Source organism: Dermacentor andersoni, chromosome 6 (genome assembly GCF_023375885.2).
Source record: "Dermacentor andersoni chromosome 6, qqDerAnde1_hic_scaffold, whole genome shotgun sequence".
Taxonomy (NCBI): domain Eukaryota; kingdom Metazoa; phylum Arthropoda; class Arachnida; order Ixodida; family Ixodidae; genus Dermacentor; species Dermacentor andersoni.
The window spans coordinates 51,610,001-51,635,201 of NC_092819.1; the positions used below are offsets into that span (position 1 = coordinate 51,610,001).

The 25,201-nt window shown below is 49.3% G+C and overlaps 1 protein-coding gene across 2 annotated transcripts in view; it reads left to right on the plus strand.

Moving 5' to 3' along the window:
* LOC126522907 (calcium-activated chloride channel regulator 2-like) overlaps positions 1–25,201 on the plus strand; it is a 527,003-nt gene that overhangs the window by 89,881 nt on the left and 411,921 nt on the right. The window contains exon 2 of one of the 2 annotated variants that reach the window (XM_072288729.1): positions 10,490–10,553. The gene's annotated coding sequence lies outside the window, so the exon portion shown is untranslated. Of the gene's footprint in view, positions 1–9,968; positions 10,554–25,201 lie in introns of those variants that run through there. The other variant, XM_050171751.3, reaches the window with a different exon arrangement.

Genomic DNA, 25,201 nt, shown 5'->3' on the forward strand with positions numbered 1-25,201 from the left:
GCGCGAATCAGGCGTCCCGTCGTCGGTCTTGTCTTCCGGCGTCGGGAAGCCCTTTTATACTGTCCTCCGAGACACCCCGAGCGCGTCGGGAGAGTACATCGCGCATGCCGGGACCACCGCGCGGTGCCTTCCACTGCCACCGCGGGTCGCTTTCCGGGCGCGGCCTCCGCTTGCTTTAATTAGGGCACGGCTGGTCGCGGCTCCCAAATTTCCCCCGTGGTTTGCGTGCCACGGCTGCGGCTCGAGTTCGCCGAGACCTCCGTAATACGCCGGGGGTGTACGGCCGCTTGCACCGCCACTGGCTGCTGCTACTTTTTATGTGGTGCGACGCGCACTACTCCTCTCGGCTTTGTTGTCGGCTCGCTCGGGAGGAACGAACGCAATGACATTGCTCGCGCTCCCTGCTTGGGGGGGGGGGGGGGGGGGATAAGGGGGTAGAAGGGGTATTGTTACTGCGATGAGAGCTCTCGGGTAGCCGCACACACTCTTAGAAACAAAGGGTGTACAAGTAACTCCTTTTCTTTTTTTGCGGGAGAAGTGGGCTCCTCTGAAGAGTACACCGTACACCCTTGTAAGAAATGGACTCCTAAGTACTCTGTTGTGTTTTTTTTTTACCTGAGTAATAGTTTTTGCCGCGTAAAAATACATAGCCTCGTTTCCGACTAGACGGGGGTGCGAGGTTTGCACCATGCTAGGCGTCATCTCCCGTGGAGGGCGCTGTAGTACACAGTAATGCAATTTTTACACCCTTAGAATGGTACGGGTGTTTGCCATGGAACGAACAGCGCTCTTAACAGTGTAAAAATCACTATTAGGGGTGCTCGGTTTGTCCCATGGCTAGCACTCTCACTCTTCAAGGGGCAAAACAAAGAAATTTTTACCATGCACGCATTGCACTCTCAGAAAAAATGAGTGTTCATTATAGGACTTCTCTTGCCGGAATTACGGCTTGTCCTCCACTTTATGGAATTTCAAGGTGCCAGGCACGCATGCTCGGTCAGCGCCCTGCTAAGAGAATGCACCTGCGATACGCGCCTGTAGTATATACGCACTATACACGCTTAGAAGAAAGGGAGTACTGGTGACTCCTATTGCAGTTTTTAGCGGTTGTCCCGTGCTCAACTCCATTTCCGAGAAGCGTAGGTAGCTAGAGCTTACCGCTGAAGCCTGTTGACTCTTTTAACGAGATGCGTAAACTCTGCTGGCACCTATACTCTAAAATATTTTTGCACCTCTTGGAGGACATATTGCCCGCGCGCAAACAATCGTATACAACCTTTCGTACAGTTCCTTTATTTAGCGCTGAGCGCCCGACGCTTTCCTGTCAAGAACGCCGTGTAACACTGATGTGCACGCGCATGCTGTTCGTGACCCGAGAGACCGGGACTGCAGCGTTGAAAAAAAGAAATGCACGCAAGATAGAGAGAGTGAGGGAGAGAAACAAAGGAAAGGCAGGAAGTACAAGCATTGTTTGCGGAGAGTATAAACCCCAAATGGTTTAAAAAGTGTTATTAGAGTGCAAGTACGGTGAACGTACACCCTATCAAGAAGTATGAGAACTTGCCAAAATGGAGTCAAATGTGTAACGAATAGTTAGTTACTCTAGCCTAAAAGAAGCAGCCAGAACTGCCGTTTCTCTTAGCGTGTAAGCTACAACTCATTTTTTTTTTTCTAGAATTTTCTATTCTACCGAAAACGGTTGTCCCAGACTACGGCTGAGATAGGGGGAAAATATACACAGTTCACGATGAAACAAATAAATGAGACACACACTTCAAAAATACCCCTTTCGCTTGCTTATTTTGTTGCGTTGTGTGTAAGTTGAACCGATGTTGCAGGCAACTTTAATTAGGCCATCCCGGTCGTCGGCCGCCAAGTCCCGCGCTGAAGACGGGAAGGTTAACCAAACTTTATTTTCGTGGGTTACGCTGTGCTGTGAGGCGGAAATATAAAAAAAAGAAGAAATGCAGTAGACGTGCGTGTAGGCAAGCATATAGCCCATGTTGTCTGTAATGATCCACTTTTTTTTTTTCCTGTGAAGAGCATCGTGTTATGCCTTGGTTTGTGTGTTCCGGTGGTGAATGTGAAATCAAAAACAGTCGTTATGCAGACGTGCTCGGTGTTGCAAGAGTGCAATGATAGGAACTGTCGGCGAGAAATCAATTCATAAAGATTTCAGAGCGCGAGCAGAAGCGAGAAAAAGTGTTTCCTTAATTCACAATTACAAAAAAAATGGAGGTTGGGAGTAACCTAACTGGTTAGGAGGTTGCGTCAATCTAACTCGCTAGAGTATAAGAATGCTAATTAACCCAGCTTACCAAATGATTACCAAGCTTGCTACAGTTAGCTTGCTTCAAAGTTTATTTGCTTCGATCTGTCCCTTAACAACCTACTCTATACCCAGTTAGGGTGTGTTGGCAGCAGTAAGGGGTAATATAGCTCGCTAGGGTTAGCTTGGTTAAAAACAATTAAGAGCAACATGCCTTTTGTTAGTTTGCAACGTAACTTGCTGGCGCTCTGCCTTCTCTTTCTGCCTCCATTTTCCCGCTTGTTTGTCAGTCCACCGAGCTCTCGAAACGCAGTGCGTAACCGACATAGCGCGCCGTACGTGTATCCTTTGCTCAAAAACGTAGAGATGTCTTCACCGAGTTCAGGATTTCTCGCTAAATAACGCCGCCGTTTCTCTTTCCTGTAAGCCCGCGAACAATGTAGACGTCCTTTGCGGATCGCGAACTGCAACGCAAGAAAGGAACCACTAAGGGAATTGTACAACGAAAGCGAAGAAGAAAGGATCGCACCGGGAGTTAGCGAGATATGGTCCTCACGTCGTACTTGTAGCGAACTGGCGAAAAACTTCGTTTTCTCTCTCTGCACTGCGCGAAGTAGTCGATTTCTCCCTCCCTTTTCTTTCTTTCTCTCGAGAACGCGAGGCCACGGCTGTGAGAAAAACACCTGAGAGTGCGATGGCTCTCGCAAATAATTGCGATATCGAGGGTTTACGATCGAGACCATCGGATAAAGGTATAGAGGGCGCAGGTGCAACATTCCGGCGCCGGGAGCAAAATGTGGCTCGTTTTTAACTTGGTCACCGCAGAGTTTCTTTTATTATTATTGGTGTTATTATTTTCTGATGGTTTGGTAGGTCGTTATTTGCTGCACCTCGGCTCCCGTGGTCTCCCGGGAAAGTGGCATTACCGGAGACGCTGCCGCGCTCCTCGGCAGGAACTTCACCGTCATACATGCGCTCGCACTTCCATCCCTTTCCTTACGAGCCTTGCAGCTTCCCTTTTTTTCCCCGTTCACCTTTGTGAAGCGATAAGCGAACAATAAGCACGATAAAAAGAAATTAGAGATAGAGCAGTGCCAGGAAAGTTTCCTTGGGCGGCTTTCGTTCCGCGCTTGTATACTCTCGTTTCTTCGTGGCGCGTTCGATCCGTTCCGAGCGACCTAACGCTATATATGCACTGGGGGAGGCGGGGAGGGGGGGGGGGAGTCATCTCGTTCTCCGAACGATATAAGCTGGTGGTGCGCTCTTGTGCACCTGCCGCTCGATGAAGCCCTCGTACAGAGCTACGTGGTCGGTCCACCTGAATTACCGATGTGCTCAGAACGTATAGTGGACGGTGTCTCGAGGCACCGAATCCACTAACATGTATATAGACGGGGACGGATATGGATGTTGTAGCACGGGTTGGGGGGGGGGGGGGGATTATCTTTGCAGCTTTTCTTTGAAGACTGACTTATGCTCAATCCTCACATGGTCTTCCGCACGCGTGCGGACGTGCGAAGAAACTACCACACTTCGCCCACAGGTGTACGAAATCTCGGTTGATACTGCGGGTCGCACGAGCAGTCTAAAGAACCGAAATTTGGGGCGCCGGTGTACCACATGTACGATATTTTTTTTTGTGTGTGTGTGGAAGGGGCGCGGCAGGCAGTATGGATTGAGCGTAAGTTGGTCCTTATAGTCTGCCTCATCGACTCATTGTCGCGTATCGTATTAGCGCTCATCTTTCCGCATGCTATGCGTGGGCGCTTGAAAGTCTCGTCGGACTTGCGGTGTCCTGCATCTCGTTTCCAGCGAGAGCGTGCGGGTGGTGGATGAGGAAGAGCATGCGCCAACAGTCTTTCTTTTATCTGTTATTTGATTCAGCGCGGACCGTATTCTGTTCACGTTTCTTTTCCTCATTCTCTCTCTTTCTGGAGGATGCTAAAATTGATTTTCGTAAGAGAGAGAAAGGACAGAAGCAGAGAGGTTAACTACATTTAGGCCATTTGGCGACCCTACAAGTGGCGAGCGAGATGGAAAGTGCGCGAGAGAGAGATAGAAGACAAGAGTTAATGTTTATCACCTTTCATAAGTGTTCTCAACAGGTGTGTCGAGGCAGAGCTAGAGAGTTGCAGTTGTCTGGAATTAGTAGCAACAAAAATGACAAAAATAGAGAAAGGAAGGTATCGGGTTAAGATCGGCGAAGAAAACGTACTGTGCAGTAAAAAGACAAGTAAAAAACAGTTATAAACCTCTTGAGTACTAGGGCTAACCACAATTCTTCAAAGTGTTATAAGCATTGCCTTCGGATTCCAGCCGCAAGAGCCGTAACTCTGGTATCGGAGTACCCGCGCGGTACCTCGCTCACGTGGTTACATAAACGTCGTTGCGTGGTTCGTTGCGTAACTTCGTTACGTGAGTGCATGCGCCATTTATCTCGCATGTGGACAGCCGCACATATTCACCGTTTATTTCTTAGCTTTATTTTTTTTTTCTCTTTCGTTTTTTTCTTTCTTAGGGAGTTTCCAGACGCCTGTTCAGACCAACGCGACACCCACACTTTATTTCTTTCTTTTCCTTTCTTTTTCTTTTCTTTTCCTCTACGAAAATGAAGCGAAATAAGCGCTCGGGAAGATGACAGCTCCGCGGGATTGACGCCATGCAGAGACGCGCGCGAGAGAGAGTTGAGCGCGCAAAGCCGCGCATCCGAATCCATTCTCCGCGCGTCAGCGTCAACACGCGCACACACACAGGCCCAGCTTTGTCGACAGGAAAGAAAGCCGAAGGCATGGCAAGGAAAAAAAAGAAAAAAGAAGAGCTCCGAGGAAAAAAAGAAAGATAGACAGAGAGGAGAAAGAAATAATAAATGGCCTCGTGGTCGACAGAGTCATCTCCTCGTGGAAGAAGAGGCGACCTTTGTTCGGCACGCCTGCCTGCCTGCCTGCGCCTTTGCGCGTGTCCCAGCTGTATATACGTAATGAATATGCGCCTCCTTCGTATATACGACAGGATTCCCAGCCGTACTTATATAGATATATTAAGCGCTCGTTCGGCATCCTTTCGTGCTTTTACTTCTTCGTCTCGGAGCTGCCTCAAAGTGTACAGGAGAAGAGTCGTCTTTGTGTGAGTAGAACAAGAAACGAACAAGAAGGAAGCGTAAGCGGATTTTTCGGATGAGCACTCACTCGAGCACGAAAGCTTGGCACGACGCTGAGCGGCAAACAAGCTTGTCATTGGGAAGGAAGCGTTTACGCATACGAGCGAGCTTCCACTTGCGATGCGAATAGGAGTTGTATATATATGCGTGACATTGTTGCCTCACGCTTTGAGCGAAACGTTTTGAGTTTTGGCGCTTTTCGTTCGTTCGGTGCTAGCTGCCTAGGTCTTGCAAGCAAGCAAGCGAGCATGTGTCTGTTTGCAGGAGTGTACGTTGCAGCTATTATACTGGCAAGTTCGTACGCCAGCGCCTTTTGAAAGAATTAGTACCTTTTTTTTGTTCGTTCATTTCTGTGAAGTGAATGAGCCTTACCACCATGTTTCATTTCCTAGAAAGTTAATATCGCCGTCAGTTTTCTTGAAGCCTCAGATAGCAGTGAGAAGTAGTTCAGTGATTCCTAATCATACCTTAATTGACCAGTCACGCCTCATGGTCTCGTGCCACTTATGTGGACAAACAAAATCAGCGATAGCAACAAGAACAACAATAATTTAACCACCTACAAAAGCCACATATATGGCCGCCAGCGACATGCAATGGTACAATGGTTATGTCATACAGCTGCTGAGCACGAGGTCTCGGGTTCGACTCCTAGCCAGCTTACTGCGGCTGGATTACCAGAGCGGTGGAATGCAAGACGGGCCGTGTACCGTGCTTCGGATGCACGTTCGAACGTCTCAAGTGGTCGAAAATGATCCGGAGCACCCCAACCGCGGCCCCCGCAACCCACTCCACAGTTTCGGGACGTCAAACCCAATGATTCCATTTCTTTAGAGAACCATTAGCGCCTATCTGCGCATACTTGCCGTCTAATTTCAGCGTTATCCCTTTCGTCCTGTACCTCAGCGTCATGCCGAACGTGCAGCTTATCGAACAGGTTAAATATCTCGTTGCATTCTCTTCCTCTCACTCTATCTGAAACGCTCTCTGGAATCGACGCTCCCGCGTTAGAAACTTTCCGACGCCGTCGCCTGTTGCGCCCTCCTTCAAACGACAAACAGCTTCCTTCGAACGCCGGGCATCTTTAGGCACGTCGTCACAGTTCACAGCCGCGTGCGCTTCGTCGCCACCGCCTGACGCTGAAGCGCTAAACGCGTCGACCGTGCTTCCCCCCCCCCCCCCATTTGCCGCCCCTCCCTGCCACCGGAACAAGATGATGCGAGCTGGCGGCATCGTCGTTGTCGGTGCGAAGCAGCGGAAAACAAGCGCCTCGAGACGCCGCCACCGCTGGCGGATATATATCTTGAAGCCACGCGTATCTCCCTCTCTCGCTCGCTCTTCCTCTCCTTCTCGAGGGAGAAAACAGTCCCTCGTTCGAGGGTTTTAAAAGCGCCTCGCGAACGCTCCAGAATTGGTCGATGAACACATGCTTTCTGCACGCGTTTTCACGCCTTCGCGTCTTTGCATTTTTCGTAACGCCTACGCTTTCGTTGGCTTCCTTCCTCTCCAGCGCTTCCACGTTCGTTGTCGGCTTGGTTCCTCTCCAAGCAGTCTATATAGAACCTTCCACTCCACGGTCGTTAGCGCCGCTGGGCGCTCCGTCAACATGGCCGCCACGCGTTTTCGAAGCCGCTGCCTGCCTGCCTGCCGACGACGACGCAGAGGCGCATTGGCGGACTTGAAACGACGGCTGTTGTTTGCACCTTGTTCCGAAGTTAGTCGTTCGCGCGCGGGGGGTAAACACTCACGCCGCCGCTGCTCTCAGTGACGACGTCCCTTAATTTGCGTTCTTTCTTTCTTTCCTTCTTTCTTTTCTTTCTTTTTGAAGAGGCGTGCTTGCTTGCGCCGCGGTGAAGCGCTTGCTAGGGGCGAAGAACAAGCGCCACAGAGTTGAAGCGAATCGCTCAATCTCTCTCTCTCTCAAACTGTGTGTTTGCTGCGAGTAAGAAAGAGTGTGAGCCTGCGCTAGCGACTACAACTTGTGTCGCTGTTGTTTCAAAGCTGCGCTCGCGGCGACTGCACCGTTCGGGCGCTTTGACGCTAAGGCGCGCGCGACTCGCTGCGCCGACACTCTGTGTTTTTTTGTTTTTGTTTTGTTTTAGCGGCATCCTGAGTGGCTGTTCACTGGCAGCGTAATGAAGTTGTCGCTTACAATGCCCACTGTCTACAACTCCACCCACCCTCCTTTTCTCTCTCTCTCTCTATCTTTCGCTTTCTTCTCTCTCTCTCTACTTCGTGTAATTCCTCGTGTGAAGAGGTCCCGCACAGTTTGTCTGAGAGTTCCCATCTCGGATTTGGGGGAAATCGACTGCGATGTTTGCGAACCTGTTTTCGCAAACCTCGACTCTTTCATCTAATTCTGTTTTATTTCCCCACACGAGTGCGTGGCTTTGAAATGGAGGTGCTAAAGTACACTTCGGGGGAACCTATTTGCCTGGGTGAACTTGGAAAAGGAAGTGTATATAGTGCGGAGAGCGCGGAACTCGTTGGCCCTTCTAACTATACCCAGAAGTAATGCTCGGATTCGCCGCGAAGAAGAAGCGAGACCCTTTTGAGGCCAAACGTAGGAACACCGCAAAGAAGCTGTTATCTGCTGCTCCTCCACCCCCCCTCCTCCTCCCGTTAATCCTTTTTTCTTTGACACCTTTATTTTTACAAAGTACTGCTCGAACTAATCAGGTTCCTATTTCGATTCGCGCTCGCGCTTCCGAAAGAGAGAAACTTCGATCGAACCTGTAGCTCCTTGCGAACGAGCCAGTTTGTCTTTTGCACCAAATATGGCAGTCGTCTTCTTTTCGGCAAGCTCCCTCCCCCCCCCCCCCCTTTCCACCTTCCTGTCGACTCTAAGGCGCTTCAAGAGAGTCTCTGAATCTTGTGGGTGGAATTAATTGAATCGCGTAACCCCTCTAGTTAGCTTGGTGAAGTGGTGAAGTTAGTCTGTAGGTCGGTTATTTTTCAAACGTGGCTCTAGCTGCTGCAGCAGCAGCAGCAGCAGCAGCGCCAGTACCAGTGGAGTAATTCCGTCGGGTGTGACTAATAACGGCGCAATAGATCTGTGCAGTGTGTGTGTGTAAGGGAAGGGCCGTGTGATCAGAGGTATGTAAATGAGTAGCGAAGGAAGACAGAAAAGCATTAATGAGCACTGGAGATGTTGGACAAGCAAATTACTTGGGACGGTTCCCCAGATGATTATCGGGTGCAATATATATATATATATATATATATATATATATATATATATATATAACGAAAGAAAAAGATTCGAAATTTCGAGCTTCCGCTGGAGGGCATAGTTTTTCCAATTAAACTCGGTCAGCCTGTCGTTGTGTGCGTTGTGTCCCGCTGGTTAGAATAAAATTGCCTTGAGCTCAGAGTGTGGTTAGGAATAGTAAAATAGGCAACTTTCGGTTACTTAGTAAGTACATCGTTTATATTATGCACTTTTCACTTCCTTAGTGGACAGTGGCATCGTTTCTGGGTGTTGATACGTACTTGATATCTTTTTCCATGTTCATATTGCATTGCTTGTCCATTTTTCAGTTCATTTATTCACATATATGCCTATGTGGTACGCACACATATTGTATTTGCTCACCATGGGAATCCGTATTCATAGCGCAGGTGTCCCTACAACTCTGATTGATTATTACGTTTTATATTTCGTTGTTTTCTTCAGTTGCGTGTGTTCTTTACGTGAACAGGTATTTACACATCGTACGAATTGTCATGCCATGCCAACTACATCGCTCGTCGAATCAAGCGCTCGTCAGCATGTGTATGCGTGTGCGTGCGTTCTTATTTGTTCATCTTTTCATCTAAGCCCATTTCTGTACATTAATTCGTTAGACAGTCAGATGCTCAAAAGCCGGAGGCGAAAGTTGCTAACATTTTCAATATCACCAAACAAGTCGATCGATCAATTCTATTTTTTGTATTTTCCAGCTCCTACTAGAGAATAATCATACGCTCGCCCCTTCTCCCTTCCCTCAGGGTAGGGTAGCCAACCAGACTCTTGACTGGTTAACATCCCTGCCTTCCTTATATCCTCTCTCTCTCTCTCTCTATTGGGAGAATGAAAGCTGCGAATTGCCAATCTGCAAATCAGCTATGGAACACAAAGCGACTGGAATGCGTTGGTGTTCCTTCCACCCGTACGAAGTTATAGAAACTCTAGTGTGTTCTTACTGACTTTTCGTTGACCGCAATAGAATTTCTGTGGATATGCAACCGAGTGTCATGCCGCATGTATGTGCCGACCGAACTTAGGAGTGCTGTGTACAGCACACACACACACTCCTTTATATATATATATATATATATATATATATATATATATATATATATATATATATATATATATATATATATTGAATTGTTTGCTTCTGCTAAAATTACTGCGGATACACTGTCTTCTTCTCGTTTAGATACAACAAACAAATAAAACAGGGACAACGGCGCGGATGGCTTGATTTATATATCTCGTTATTGCGCTTGCTTTTTTTTCTTTCTTTCTCTCTCTCTCTCACTTTGTTTTTCAATCCGAGTAAGATTTCATTACATGGGCGATTTGTACCTCTCGTTTGTTGGCCGGCACTTCGGCAGTCGCCCAAGTCTTTTTGGTCTTAAACCATATCCGCAAAGGTGATCGTGTTCTATAAGTAAAGTAAACCGATTTGCCTCGACTTCTAGGCACTGCCCCGCACCCGCATACTGTCAATCTCTTCGCTGCTACCGAAGTCGTCGGTAGCACAGCGTGGAACGAACGCTGTAAACGTGGTCCGCCGCGACTTGGGCGGCGCGACAGGACGGAAGTTGGGGAGGGGAAAGGCGCACGCCACCTGTTTTCTTTTTTATTATTATTAAACGTTTGTGTTTTTTTTTCTCTTCCTTATGCACGGCTCCCGCCGAGCGCTTTTGAAAGCGGCGGTGGCGGCGCGCGAGCCGACCGCCGCACGTGGTGTTTACCCCAGTGACACGCGTGCTTGTGTCGGGAACAATGTAATGAACACTTCTCTCTCTCTCTCCTTTTCCCTCCCCTTTCTCTCCCTTGTACCCCACTGCAGGTATCTCCAGTCGAAGCAAGGAAGGAGCTGGTCTTTCGGAGCTCACGGGGGGCGAAGTGCTGCGGTGAGTGCGTGCTGGGACTCTGTATACCTCGATCACGCGTCGGTCCACGCGCGACTGTGTGTGTCTTTTTCGCCGGGTGGCACCTTGACCCGAATTTCAGAGCGCGTCGCGTGGCGCAACCCCCTTCCTCCTCGTCGTCTTGCCGTTTCCGAGCGTTTTCCGCGGGGTGCAGAGAGGACGACCAAGGCACCGCGGTGTATACGGCGGGATGCCAGGGGCTTGATGATGGTCGTGTATCGCGCAGCTGACCGGTCGGTGGTCGCGCTTGATTGCACGCTTGCGCGGCGGGGCGGGAACCGGCCATTATTATTGTTTTCTCGCCGTAGGAGCCGCGTCCGCGTTTGTGTGTTGAATGCGCCTGGACGGCCTTTGGGGAGTAATATCTCGCCGTCGACGTCCAAAGCTCGTGGAGTAGCGGTGAAGAAACAAATTCTCGTGTTTTTTTCAAGGTATTATGTGAAATTGATGGATGCGCTGCGAAGAGTGGACGCACTTTTTAACTCACCCGAGCTGGGCCACCCCGAGCATTAAGCCAACCTCGAATTCGATGCACGCGGTGCGCGAATTTCTTGTCGTTATTGTGGCCCCCCCACCTTGTTTCTCATCTTCACTGCGTCGCATTGGTAGTGTAACAGAGAATTCGTTCTACCTCTTACTACTACTACTACTACTACTACTACTACTACTGCTACTACTACTACTACTACTACTACTATCGAAATGGCAGTAAAATAAAGATCAACCTCAAAATTGGTGACGACTGCACCATTCCGCGTAGCAATCGGCGGCACGTATAATGTAAAGGAGCCTGCCAGGCGTGATGAAAGTTGGGAGCAACGCGCCACCTCCATCGGTGTGGTGGGGCCACCGAAAAAGGTATTTTTCCCTCAGAACATAGTGAGGACCAGTGTAAAACCAACGGCGAACTTACATTAGATGCCAACGTTGGCTCAACGTTGGTTCAACATTGCCTCAACATTGGTTTAACGTTGCCTCAACGTCGGTTCAACGTTGGCTCAACGTTGGTTCAATGTTGACAGCGATAGGCGATTTCATACAAGCGTGAAAATAAAAAAAAATTAGCGTAACATTTCTAGCGTTCAACTATGTCACTATCACTGCTTGCCTTGCTAACACTGGGTGAAACTGCCGCCCTCTTTTGGGAACCTTGGTGGTTGCGCGACCACTTACGAGCTCCGGGGCCTGATGTCACACCGTTGGCCTCCGAGGAAGCGGCGGAGGTGGCGCGGCATAACACAAACCGCTACTTGTCCCACAGAGAAGGAAGGACGACGCGGTGAGTGTTTGCCGTGTTCCGACGCATCTCGCAAGGTCACGCGGCGCGCCTTATCGCCGTCCTGCATATACGTACACGTTCGCCGGCCGCTCGGGCGAAACACAATGGTGGCAGCTCGGAGAAGCGCGCCACGCACACACTACGGAGTCGAAGAAAAGCCTCCCCTAATAGCTCGTCGGCGTGCTGTGCATGCGTCAGCCCGAACCGCGCGTTCTCTTCCACGCGGCGATGTGCGCGGGCGTCGATGAGAAAAGAAAAAAAAATCTATATTCGCGCAGCGAAAACGATGGCGGTCGCCGCGATGCGATTCTCATTATGTATGCACCATTAGGTTACACAAAGGTCCTCGTGTACCGCGAGCACGGGGCAGGCCTCTCCGAGGTGGTTTTTGTGCTTTTCGTTCGACCTCTAGATGGCGCCCTGCTCGCTCGCTCACGTTCACCCCTTTTTCTTTTCTTATACGCTGTTTACATTTCTGCGGCTATTACTCCTTCATTGCTACACCACCCCCGATGCGTGATGTATGTATGATGGCTCGAGTTCTTTACATGACTCACGCAGTCACGCATGGTGGGGCTGCTCGTTTACATGACGAAGAGCGCGGCAATTGACTGCGGCGGAAAAAAAATGTACGAGCGGTGCATTTTAACGCCAACCGCCGTCGCGTGCCGTCTCGCTTTTTCTCGTTATGCTGCGGGAACGCACAAAGAAGTCTCGCTTTTTAATTTTTTTTTTGCGCCCTTTCAGATTATTTCATTGTTCGTGGTCTACGCGTTTGACGCTGCTACCGGAAATAAAGGCACAAGACAAGCCGTCGACGGTTTGACCGACCGTGCTACGTGATGAGCGTTTTAAATGTATTATCCGGGAACTCACTAAGCGGAACCTCCGTCGATCGAAATCCCCGCGCATCTTTAATTAGAGCGCTGAGTGAAATAAATGGTGGTTTCTAGCGAGACGGATTTAATCTCTTTGTACTGGGCGTCTCGCGGCCTGTAGATTAGTGGACGGAGAGTGTAAGGCACTTAATCCCCAGTGGTATGAGAAAGGACATATCCTCCTCCTGGTGGCACGCCATGGCCGTTCTTTGTTGGAGACTGAACATGCAACTTTGCGGGGGGGGGGGGGGGGGGGAGATAGAACTTAGCTTTTTTTGTTGGCGGTGGCACCTTTCTTCGTACATAATCCTTCGTGTCATCAGTCATACTGAGACCCACTGAAATTAGCAATTTCTTTTTTGTTAGTTGCCACTGTTTTGCCAGCGCACAACGTGCTATTTGACGTCGCCTTCTCCCTCTTGAAAACACACCTCGACCGAGGTGGAACGAAACCGGATTGGCTGGCCGTCGCGACTGGGTTTGAAAGGCGTGCGTTAGAATGTTGTACGTGGCAACTAACTGTCACTTTGTCGTGCACCTCACACCAGGTATAGATGGCACTTACTGTCAGAGTTATTTCCCATGTCGCGACCTGCACAGTCACGAGCTGCATTGTGCCTCGTTTTTTTTTTTTTTTCTTCTTCAAACGTTTGGAAGCACGTTTAGATTCAGGTTCAATCTGGATCTTTACCAGCTGGGACCTGACGAAATTTATCAGCAGCTACCCTTGTGCTACCCCTCGTACATTTCTGTGCGAATACGGGACATCGGTTTTAGTGCATAAACCTTAAGCGCACAAGCAACAACCCGCTTCCTCATAGCGCTGTCACGCTACCAGTTCGCACTATACCCAACATGCATCAAATGGCGATTGCCCTTTTCCTGTGTCTCAGCGTGTACTCTGAGATATTACTAGAATTTAGTGGAGCGAATGGAACGGGAATTTGGAATGAACTGTCACCTAATGTAATATGAGAGAACTGCCAGAATTTCCAAACGTTCGTCCAGGCGGATTTATCTATATCATAAAATTAAAAAAAGAGTGATCTACCCCGATGCTCGACTGAAGCTTTGTTTTCACTTCCGTGCTGATTAATTCGTATTTGTATTCTGAATCTGCTATTAATTATTATATATATCCTAAGTTTCTCATTTGTTGCTTTGTTTAAATTTTTTGCTAGTTTGCGACCTACCTGCACTTGGAGCCTGTTTTGCACCTGCAACTAGCGTGTTGGCTATGATGCCAATTAATATGTACGCACTTTTCGATAATGATCTGGCATAGCGATCGATTATGAACTGACAAAAACTGATTAATCGAAAATGATTAACTACGAGAAAATCTCGAATGAGAGCTTTGAACGAGAAGAAAAAAAAAATATTCCTGCGTAATATTCAATTGCATGTTAGAAGAAAAGTCTACTGAAGGCAAGAAATATCAAGCAATTTAAGACAACATAGCTTGTACAACAGATTTTTCAAAAGTACACTTCGCAGAATTATAATAACGTTGCCTAGAGCACAATTCACTGTCGTAGTGCAATGAAAAAACAAACAAACAAAAAAAAGGATCAGGTGCAAATTGGCAGGCCCTTCGAAAGGTCATCGCCTTGCGCTTTTCGTGACAGGTCCTTGGCAAACCGAGAGGAGCGTATGCGTTGTCATGACAACCAGCCGAAAGGGACGCCTTTGGGTCATTCCGCTTTTACTTTGCATAATAAATTAGACCCTGTTCATCTGCCGTGACATCAAGCGATGGTACCTTCCGTTTTTCTGGCGTGAAAAATTGATACGGCGCCGCCACTGACGGTTTCTCGGATTATAGTCGATACAGGGGGCCTCGCCAACTTGTCAAACATAAAAATAAACATGACGCTCTGCTGCTGTCCAGCGGGCACCTTTGCTGATGGAAATTTTAAAGCCCTTTTATGCGTTGGTATCTTGTAACAGTCGACGGCAATTATAGCTGTAGGAGAGGGAAGGTAGCTTTCTTGAACACTCCTCACAGAAATAACTAATTGATTGATTTCAATGCACTCAGAAGTGGTGCGAACTAATTTAATTTTGCGACTGAAACGACCACTTGCTGTCCGACCATACTGAAGACCAAAGACCAGAAACTTTAGCCGTTATATCTATAAATAACTATTGTATATATATAGCTATACATACTTTGCAGTTAGACTGATATTTACGCGCTGAGTTTAGTACGAGAGTCAGTCGAACGAAAACCCAAAATAATTTATTTTGAATAGTTGATTCAGCGAATGTGTAACGCTTCGGTATAACTTTCTTTTTTTTTTCAGAATCCCTCTCACGCTTGATGCAATAATCCAGCGTTTGCAGGCCTCCTAATTGGCGCGGGAAAATACATTTTGTTTAGTCGCTCAACCAGTCCTGTACCTCTCTATGCACGTGCTTATCTTGGCCCTTCTTAGCTTTCATTCTTCAACGATTTGCGATAGGTTGTACTCCTTCGCTTGCCAAATATCTACTAACTCTAGTTGCTCTAATTTGGCGAATAACCTCAAGTGGGGTGTCCGTATTTACACCGAGGCTATGACGATGTTCGTTCAGCTGCACTCTTCTGCCTACCGAATATATTTAAAACTACTATAAGCGATTTTACCAACTCACAGGCCAGTGACATATGTGGTCAAAATTAGGAGCTTACTAGTTCTTCAGAAAAATATTGTGCATGGCATGTTTTTGCATTTCAATAAAAATTCTTTTGAAATTCAACAAGACAGTAATAGAAAATTAGCAGCAATTTTACCAACTTACAGGCCATCGGCATATATGAGGTCAAAACTAGGAGCTTATGAGTTCTTGGTAAAAAAAAAAATCGTAAATGGCATGTTTCTGCATTTCAATAAAAATTCTATAGAAATTCAACAAAACAGCAATAGAAACGCAATGGAATTTCTATAACCACTTTTGTACAGGGGTTCACCGTTTAAAAACAGCAGTGGTTCACAGTCCGCTTGCTTTCCCTATAGTGGTTGGTGCGAGCCCTATAGCGTGCGTAGCGCTGCACGGTATTTGCACCCCAGGCGCAAGGTATGTGAAGAAGAAAGAGCGACGCTGGCGACGATGCGGCGGACGCTGATGAATGGGAAAATCTCGCCGCGCGCGCGGCAGCAAAGTGAGCCAGCCTTGCCCCCCCCCCCAACACACACACTGTTCAGCTGGCGGCTTGCACCGCGCATCTTTTCTCTCCGACAACAGTGGCCCTGGAAGGAAACGGAAGCGAGGAACACACATGCAGTCGCGCTCGCTCGCGCGCGCGCACTCACTGTTACGGGGCGCGCACGACCGAAAGAAATGTGGTTATTATGCAGAATTGTCGTCGACTCGCATCGCGCGCTTTGCTCTGTTTTCTTGTTTTCGTTGCCGCCTCCACGTTACGTCTCGCCCGTGGACTTCGTGCAGTGCGGCGGAAGCGACGCGTCCAACTCTGTGGCTCGGTGAAGTATATTATATACAGGGTGTCCCTTAACGGTCGTGCACCCTTAAGATTTAAAAGAATATTTGCGAATGCCACGTAGCTGGACAGAACCAAGGTATTGTTGTTCGCCGTCGCTTGGAGATGCTCAGACTGCTTTTTGCACCCTGCCTAATTGGTCCTAATTAATTGATCAACTTCTCCGTTATTATAGTTATACGAAAAATGTCAGTGAGAAAATTGTAGAGAAACGCGAAAAACTCCCGATACAGCTTTCTGTTGCTCGATGCGCGCTACATAAAAGTGTATTTCTTTATTTTTATTTTTTCGAGCGTGAGAGACGCCCGCGAATACACGCAGAGCTGCTCACGGCTTAAGGCACTTCGTTAGCAGTTAGCGTTGGCTTTTTCACTGTCTCGCTTTGCAATGTTCACAAACTCGCCTTGCGCTTCATGCGAGAAAACTGAAGTAACGCAAGACACGAATAAAAAAAAAGAGTGCAGGTCCTCGCCGGTGAAAACGTTTGTGCTAGTTTAGCTAAACGCACCTGCCTTTCTTGCGCGTATACTAGCTGCGCCAAGTCGAGAAAGATGCATTATTTTACGCGAGACGTAACAACAGTGCGAGTGCGCCGTGTTTTCTCTCGCTTGTCGACTCAATTTCTGTCTTTTCTCAACCTCTTCCCTTGCGTTGTCTTTTTCGCACTTTGGGCAGTTATAGCAGCAGAAAGTTAGCGCGATGGCATCCAGCCCCCTCTATAGGTGTTGTTGCTCTTGCTATTGCTCTAAGACTACGCAGCTGTAGTTTGCGTTACTGAGAAGCTACCACGGCTGACGTGACTCCTGCGTCTGGCACACGTAGCACTGCACTGAGTTAGCAAGACGGGAGCGCGACGGCGAGGCGTTGAGAAAAGCGTGCGCGGTACCACAAAGTGCGGCTGTGTGTGTGTACTACATGCGAGTTGTATATTCACGCGTCGCCGACGCAGGAACCCCCCCCCCCCCTCCCCACCACCCACCCGGCTCTCCCGCCCCATCTCGAGACAAATGAGCGTTTGGACTCCCTCATCCTCGCTACTGCTGACGGTGCCCGATGTGTGCAGCACGAGTGTGCCTGTGTGCCTGTGTGTGTGTGTGTGTGTGTGTGTGCCTGTGTGTGTGTGTGTGTGCCTGTGTGTGTGTGTGTGTGTGTGCCTGTGTGTGTGTGCGCGCGCGCGCGCCTGTACGCGTCGCGACGAGTCCGGGCGCCTGCGCGCTGGTCGTGGACGGGGAGTAAAAAAAAACAAGAAACAGAGAAGGGAGAACGCCTCTCTACAGCTCGAGCGAGTTTTTGGTGTCGTCGACGTGGCGCAATTGGGTTTGGGGGACTTTGGGCGCTGCCTAAATTTTGTCTGTTGCGAGGATATACCACCGCAAGCACAACCGCCACAACCAACTGAGTGTACCACCTCCGGCGTTTTCTTTGTTCACTGGCGTTTCGTTCCCGGTTTTTATTTTACTGACTAATCTGCACGTCGACGACTCGGGTTCTGCCGTTGTTATTCAGCGTCGCTTTTTCGGCCTTGCCATGGCGTTCGCCTAAATCGCGGTGGCGCCAAAATTTTTGGCGCGTTCCCACGGGACGAGAGCGTTGGGGCGTTATCGAGCGAAAACAACGCTTGCGCTGGTTCTCTCTCTCTCTCTCTCTGCAAACGCAGCTCGTGAACAAACCTTGTCCCTGCGGTGTAGACTTCTTTCTTCTTTAATTAGACGCGTGTTCTTTTGTTCCATAGAGGGCACTGCTGTGCACACCGGTTTGCATTTAGTTTGTCGTTTCTATAATTAGGAAGCGCCTTCTGTGTTATCTCCCGGAGCAATGTATCCACCCCTCCCCGCCTCTTTTGTTTGTTTGTTTGTCTGTGTATGGTTTTTGCGTGCTCACATCACGTGGGCGCGCGTTTTCATTCAAGTATGAACTGCACTTCATGTGTGGATTTACTTCAACCTACTTCTGTTCCACGGCTGCTGCAGGCACCGCCTACAGGCTGTTATGTATTATTTCAGTACTCTGATATGTCAGAAGTGTGTGTGTGTGTGTGTGTGTGTGTGTGTGTGTGTGTGTGTGTGTGTGTGTGTGTGTGTGTGTGTGTGTGTGTGTGTGTGTGTGTGTGTCTGTGTCTGTGTGTTTGTGTGTGTGTCTGTGTGTTTGTGTGTGTGTCTGTGTGTTTGTGTTTGTGTGTGTTAGATTTGTTTTCACTTCGGAAACGAACAAAGCTTGCTTCGTGCCTTATCTGCTGGTAACTTATTCTCCTCTTTTTGCATCGTTTAAGGCGCTTAGATTGACTACGGAAACGGTTTCCAATGTTTTCTAGGCTATGTAGGTGCTGGTTTAGTTAGTGGTGGTTTGTTTGTTCTTAACAGTGGAAACCAGCTCAATGGCACAAGTTGAATTGCTATTTCGTCCACGGAGTCTTCGCTGAACAGAAATCAATGCGTCTTTCGCTTGCAAGAATTATTTTCTTTATTCAATTGCATCAGAACAGGGCGTCAATTAAGTACAATAAAGAGGTATTATCAATATATCGTATTTTTATGACTGTTTTGTAAAAGGTCGCATAGGTGCGTAATTAATAAAATGCGTAAGAATCTGGCTAAGTTTTTCTTTTTCTTTGCAAACGATTTCGACGCAGCATTAAAGGAAACCGATGTCTGAGCTAAGTTTGTCAAAAAAAAAAGGAAGAAAAAAACCTGAGCGTCCGTTAGAAAAGCTTTAATAGTGGATACGTTAATGTCGCAGTCGCATACTAGTCAAATACGAAGAAAAGGCGACGTGTTGCTAAAGGAACCTTGTGATGGAAAAATATTCCCTATAGTCCCGTAGAGCGCAGTAATCTTAGTAACGCGCATAAGGACTTCTGCGCGGAGGTTCTTTGGGAGCACTGGCCTAGAGCTCTTGGTTCTGATAGTGCACACTTGTCCAATTGGGCCATCACTGCACATCACTTGCCTCTCGGCACTATAGCGCGGGCAGACACAGGTAACGTGTGCGAGCGTCTCATCGCTGCTGCATGTGTCGCACTTCGGGCTGTTGGCCATTCCAATAAGGAAAGCATATGCTATCCGTAAATGCGACGCCTAGCCACAGACGGTATACAACATGGTCTGTTCACGTCGTGGCAGCCCAGGCGGTAGATGCATCCGAATGTCCGGAGACAACGGACGCAAACGGCACATGTGTGAAAACGTTCGAGTCCCACAGGGGCAAAGTACATTCACGTGACATCAATCGCAGCCCAGCCGCAGCGTCGTATCGCGAAAGCGGAATCAAGACACGTTGACCACTTTCCTGCGCAGATCGGGCGACTTCGTCGGCATGGGCATTCCCGCTGATGCTGCAATGTCTTTGAAGCCATTGAAAGGTTATGTTGTGTCCCTTGTCATGGTTGCGATTATATCTGTCGAATTTCTGAGGCCAGTTGTTCATTGGGTCAGGAGCGCATTGGGCTTTGTATACGCCGAAGAGCTGCCTTGGAATCCCTAAAAACTGTCTGTTGTTGCGGTGGCTCCTGTTTAATAAAATCAAGTCCAGCACAGAGTGCGCAATTTCTGCAGCTTAGCAATATTCCCTAACTGAATATAAAGAGCGCCATTAAGTTGTGCATCCTTCTTCGCGGGGAACACTATATTCTTTTCGCCCGTCAAACCGTCATGCAGCATTTTGTCTTCCCTCGCAATTAGCAGTCAGACTACGCGCCCATCTGTTACATGATGTCTATGCACATCGACGTGATGTGTCGCATTCGATATTTTTTTTCACCGACCTTTCTCGGCAAAATAGAAAGAGGATATGAAGATTTAAAAACGGTGTTACACGAATAGACCGTAAAGTCGCAACGTGGACTAATTTTTGGGTAGCATATTTAGGAACAAGTCATTAACATTCACAAGCCACACCATGATAGTGGTACAAACAGGAAAAAACAAAAATGCAATGACGACTTAGCGGTAAGTGCTAGAGAAATGCGGTAGCATTACGTCGCGCCTCTCTCAGTTCTCGGATCCATGATTTAAACCGCGTTCGCCACATTGCAAAGTGGTGAGCGCGTATATATATATATATATATATATAAAGCTCTCCCACCCCTCTCTATCTCTACCACGTGACCGGCATCCCACGCTTCACACATATACATACTTTTCCCACTTTCACGCTTCTATTGCTAACGCATTAAAAATACCAGATCCAATGAAACGGCGAGCTAGACCAAGGCATTGACCTTTACCATGACCTACTCTGTGTATGTGGTGGCGTCTGTTCTGATCTCGCCGATTTGGCGAAGTTCGTGTTCGTTGTTTCCCTCTCTCTGTCTCTTTGCATTCGGTCAGGGCCTCTTCAGAAAGGCTGGATCTCAGAAAAAAGAGCAGGAAGCCGTCTTCTCACGTCTCGTCTCTCCAAGGCCAAGCGGGAGTAGCTGTACATGACGCATACTCGTGAGCGTTACATTAATATCGATGAATGGGGGGTCATCGCCGAAGGCGCCATCTCTCGGTCTCCGTGGCTGAGATTAAAATCTACGATGGGAGTCCGACGCGATACCGCGTCTTCGGACCGGAAGCGCACGCAGTTACCATTACGCGATTCTCGGACGTTCCTACCAGCGCGATACACACGCGCAGACACAAAGCGATATCCTGCGCGATTCGATCGTGATCGCGACCCCTCCAACTCAAGCGCACGCGCCAGGTGAGCGCTCATCCACCTGCTGCTCTTCCTTACCAGAGGTGTCATGCATCGCTTCGCGCAGTGTCATGTCCGGGAGCAAAGCGACAAAAGAACGGAGAGTCATGCAGAGAGCGAGCCAAACGTGTGGGATGGTAACCGCGGCTCGCCCGAATAGCTCGCTGCCCTCCTCCCTCCGATAGATAGCGGCCCGATCGTCCGAGGCTGCCCGTCCCTCGAGAGTAAAGTGAACGAGTTTCGTGTACGGCCATCCCCTAGGCCCGGCAGCTGCAGCCATCGGTTCAAGAAGCCGTGTGTATACTGTAACGCGCATACCCGAAGCTACTCGAGCCTTAAAGAAGGGGAAGGGGGGTGGGGGGGGAGCAAGCAGTTGGTTCTTTCGCGTAGGGGGTAATGGAGCCGGTATCGCGGTGCTGCGACCGGGTCGAACGGTAGCGAAGAGGAGGAAAGAAAAAAGGAGTGAGGAGGAAGGGGGAGTGACTGGAGCGATTTAGGAAGATGTCCGCGAAGAGGGGGGGACGCGGCGGTGCGTTGTATGGCCCCTCGTGATCGCTCCATCAGCGCGTCTCGATGTGCCGCGCGCCAGCGGACGCTGGACCGTCGCGCGCGGCAGCGCACGGCGCATCTGCCTCTGCTACTGCTGCTGCTGCTGCTGCCGCTGCTGCTGCCTCTGCTACTGCTGCTGCCACTGCAGTGCCTGACTGCCTGCATGCGGCTGGCGCCGAGTCGCACTGGAGCACGCGGGACAATCGGTCGACCGTCCGCGGAGCGTGGCGTTAGCCGCGGCTGGGCCGTATAGCGGTTATAGCGCGATGCCGTTTCCTCTGCGTGCGAGCGACGGCGCTGTGCGGCTGGGACCGAAAGGGTTTGCGAGCGCGGCCTCCAGCCCCGTTCTTATGAGTGCGAGACTGCGTGAGGGAGCGTGTTTCCGAGTGCCAGAAGTAGAGCGCGTCCGCGTGTCTGGCTTGGTGACATCTTTATCGACAACCTTTCTTTCTTTCTTTCTTTCTTTCTTTCTTTCTTTTCTACTTCGTGTATTCTCGCGTGAGCTCCAAGATTGCGTTATTTTTTGGAGATACAGGGGAGAGACTGGGAAATTTCCAGTCTTCATATTCATCTATTGAGAAGCATTGCAGCAATAAAGCTTACGCAGTATTCGGTAGCCATGAGGGAATGTACGACGCATTCGGGCTCGAGCGCGCGAGTTGGATTTCATTGCATATTCAACACGACGTCACTGCTCGGCCGCCTTTGGCGATTTGGGAAAGTCGACCGCGCTGTGACGTATCAGGTTTGTGAATGAATGTCCAGTGTGCAGAACGCACGTCCATAGCCCACTGATGTGTTAGGATAAATGAGAAACGAAAAGTCTTAGTGGAAGGGACGTGCGCTTGTCGGGGAAGATAGAAAACGACGCCCGATGTGGTACTCGCACTCTGGACGTTTGCAAGTGCAGCATCTTATCGTTAATGCCATGCTATAATAAAAACATTTGATGCTATTAATTTGATTACGGTCTAATTTGCCTCGTTGAAGGCCTCGCTTGCCACCCCGGGTGTTAGATAAACGATCACGTGAAACACCCCCCGTGAACGTACGCATTATGCACAACCGCCATAGACGTGTGCCTACTCGCACATTAGGGTTGTTTACTGAATATCGGGAAGAGAACGCGATTTTCACGTATAGCACACAGCATTCGACACGTCCGACGCAAATCGGCGCTGCCACGACGCCGAGCACGCTATAGATTTTTCGTCGCACTCTCGCGCAGGCATCGTTCGGTGACAGATGCGCTGGTGACAGATGCTGTCGCGTCTGCCGTCGTCACCTCGCCGGCTGGGCGGCATAAGTGCTGTCGCTCGTCGCCAGAGTTCCCTCTTCCTCCAAAACTGTGCAAGTAGCGCACACGAGGAGCGCGCGCGCTCGCTCGACAAGGAACCTCCACTGGGTGCTGCTGCTGCTGCGGCGGGACCCCCCCGATATCTCTCGTCCCAATCGTTTTTCGCTCTGCCCTCGCCCCCCTCCCCCTGTATATGCCGGCAGAACACCTCAGTGCCCCCTGCTCCCCCCCCCCCCCCCCCCGTCCTCCCCTGGCTGTTCTCGCCTTTGTCTTATTCTCATCTTCTCGTTTGCTTTTGTTGTTGTTGTTGTTTGTTCCTCGTACTTCTCAGACACGATCCGAATGTGCTTGGAGGCGTCGCTGGGCCATCCCTCCCCCCACCCCCTCGCCGCCCTCCACTTCCCGCTCGACCGTGTTCCCGCTCCCCTTCGTCATTCCTGCGGGGTCATATTCTACGTCATCACAGCGACCACAATGTCCTTGGAGGTCCTCTCGTGGTTTCAGTTCTCTCTGACGCCTTTCTTTCTTTCTTTCTTTCTTTCTTTTCCTTTGTCTTTGATCATCGATTCTTTCGTCAGGAGGTGGCCCCGTTGTGGCTTGCTGCGCCTCTGCCGCGTCCGCGCGGTCAGTAAGTCACGTCTTCCATCGCTTGCGCGCAGGTTGTCGTCGTCGCGGATTTCGCAAACGTCGACTCGGCCGCGCGGCGTGTGTAAGTCACATGCGTATACCGGCAGTCGATCGTCGCGTCATCGCGTCTTCAAGAACGGCGCGCGTGGGCATAATAGCTGAACGCGACGCGCTACGCGTATACCCGGCCACGGTGCACGTGGGCCGGCGTCGCGATTCGGTATAGCCGCCGCTAATGAACTCGGGGAGTGACCCAGATGGAGCGTGTCGCGGCCACTGTCGGGAGCCGAAGCTTCGGTGTCTCTTCATTAGAGCGAGAGAAAAAAAGCAATGAAAACGAAACAAAGAAAACTGTATTGAATGCAGCACCCATAATGGGGACGAAGGCTGACACTTCCGCGTGAAGTTTCGGGGTTAATGATTTTTCGCTACTGCGCCGTTCTTTCTTTATTTTCCTGCGCCCTTATCATAGAGCGACACTGGAGCGCGCGCGTTCGTTCTCGGCTTGGCACTGGGGGCCAACTGCTAACGCATCGAGCCCTAAAAAAAATTGTGACGGTCGTCTTATTCGAATGTGAATGGACCGCGGACGGCTTGTAGAAAGGTGAATGAGAGTTCTGCGCCAGCCGTTTCTTTGCATTTTATTCAATCTCCTTTCTTCCCGGGACCATAAAGCTCCCGCAGAAAATCACGGAATTGTTTCGTCGCCATTTGTGAGCAAGAGGCGCACCTGGGATTGAGGAAGCTAGTGATGAGCGCTTTATTGTCCCACTGGCGCGTCATCGAAGACGCGTAATTTGCAGTCGGAGCGTGGGCCTTCAGTTCCCGTTCAAGCAGCACTAGTAGTTCGTATATTAGACCGTACTATGGCTCAGGTGCCTACAAAGGCGAAAGTGGACTGATTGCTCACTATATCCTCGACACAGCGTGCCTTTCGGGCTGCTTGCGAGGACGTCTATAGAAGCTGTAAATGAAAGAATTCGCTGAGTTTCGAGAAGGTTGGCTAGTCATTTGAACTGACACTGTGTGTGACAACGTGGCGCCTTGATAGACTGTATGAAAGCGTTCACACACTCTTATTTTGTTCATTCGCACCTTCTGTACTTCTTTCGTTTCTTTCTTATTTCATACCTCTTTTCCCCTTTCTCAATACATGGTAGCCAATCGGATATTTCATCTGGCTAACCTCCCTGTGTTTCCGTTGCTTTTATCCACATATCTCCCTCTTTTGTAGAAGCTAGCATCCAGGCAGAATGCTTGCCTCAGTAAATCAAAAGTTGTCTTCCGGAGTTACCGCTATGGTTATCAACAGAGCGGTCACCTTTTCTCCGTCGTGAATGTCACTACTATTTCATAAAAGCTGCCGAAACTCAGACGCTGTGTTTGCCCCGATAAGTCGAAAGCAAGTCGTTTTCTAAAGTAATGAACTGACTGATCACACTTTCTCCATGTAGTGAATATGCGTCGCACCCCGCCCGCGCTAACGGCCGCTCTCCTTATCTTCGAGCGTGTGCTTTATGCAGTTTCATACCATCGTCGCCTTTCGGACTAGGACTCGATTGTGACTCGCGATTATCATTTAATTTTTCTACGACTCGCTGGTCCACTTACTCTTATGCATATGCCTTGACAAGTGTTGTCAAACTGTGCCATCCGTTACTACGTGTTTGCTATTCCTTGGAAATATGTATGGTCGGTCTGCGGAGTGTCCGTACACATTACATGCGTTACTTTGCAGCCTTACGGTTTTTTTCCTTTATCCTATAGATATCCTTAAGTGTGGGGGAATATCACGCAGTTCCATCTGGCACCACAATTACGCCGTCGCTGTCTTTTCAC